The 1,141-nt window shown below is 64.9% G+C and overlaps 1 protein-coding gene across 1 annotated transcript in view; it reads right to left on the bottom strand.

The window, feature by feature from the left end:
• Positions 1-1,141, bottom strand: part of H696_04954 (hypothetical protein) — a 7,732-nt gene that overhangs the window by 2,082 nt on the left and 4,509 nt on the right. The window lies entirely within an intron of this gene.

The following is a 1,141-nucleotide window of genomic DNA, read 5'->3' as shown; positions in this document are numbered from 1 at the left end:
CACACACATGCCCCGTCATTGCCGCTTGCCCCCCCCCCCTCCCCCCCTCCCTCGTGCTCTCCTCCCAGCACCACGTGCTGCTCCACTCGCTTGCTCCCTTGCCTTTGTGCCTGTGTGCACGCGGGCGAGCGGCATCGAGTAGGGCGGGGAGGAAAGGCAGCCGGAGGGGGTGGGGGCGCGGATGAGGGCACTCAGGGCCACCAGTGTGCCCCGGTGGCGAGAGAGAGAGAGAGAGAGAGAGAGAGAGAAGCCTGGGGCACGGTCCTAAGTTTCTCCCGGCCGGATGTGCCTCGCCTTTTCGCGAGCATCACGGCTTTGCTCTCCTCTCTTCCCCCTCCCCTCCCCATCCCCTCCCCATCCCCTCCCCATCCCCTCCCCATCCATTCCGAGCCGCGCATCCACTGATCCGCGCCCCTTCTCTCCCCCTCTCCGGCGTCCCGCCCTTCCCCCACCCTCCCCCGAAAAAATGGCCCAGAAGAAATGCCCAGCCAGGCGTCATGCATGGCGCTTCTTCCTGGTCAGACACACATCTCCTCCAATGGCCGCCCCCTCTTCCCGGCTTGTCTCGCTCTCCCCATGTGCCCTCTCCTCGCCTTTCCTCGCTCGCTTTCCTCGTGGCCGGTGCTGCTCGCGGGGGCATTACACAGCTTCGCATGTGAAAGACACACAATTTTCCTCGGGGCCCTCTTGTTCAACACCCTGGCTGTTTGCGAAGCGACTCCTCGCGCCTCCCCCCCCCCCCCCCCCCCCCCCGCCACATGCGGTGTTTCTGCACCTGCCCCCCCCCCCCCCCCTCAGCTCCGGTAGTGTGATTTCGGTCCTGCTGTGTGCACCCTCCCATGAGCGCATCGCTTGTCAAAAAAGGAGCGACTGCATTCATCTAAATGCACGCATAGAGGAGAGAAGCACGCCCGGCAAAAAGGACAGGGGCGGGGCGGGGCGGGGAGGGGGGGGGACGAGGAGCGAGCAGGCAGTCGAGGCAGCGCAAGGCCTTTCCCGATGGCAGAAGAGGAAGGAGCTGCTCTCTTATTGACATCCGGCATGTGCACATTCCGTGGGGGTGTCAAGTGCACACATCACAGCCAAATTGCAGCTGCTTGCCTTGCTTCGGCCCTCCCCCCCACCCCTCTGTATTCACCCC

This window comes from Fonticula alba (assembly GCF_000388065.1).
Source record: "Fonticula alba strain ATCC 38817 unplaced genomic scaffold supercont2.8, whole genome shotgun sequence".
Lineage (NCBI taxonomy): Eukaryota > Rotosphaerida > Fonticulaceae > Fonticula > Fonticula alba.
The sequence above is the reverse complement of the archived record's forward strand: the minus strand, read 5'-3'. Positions and strand labels throughout refer to the sequence as shown.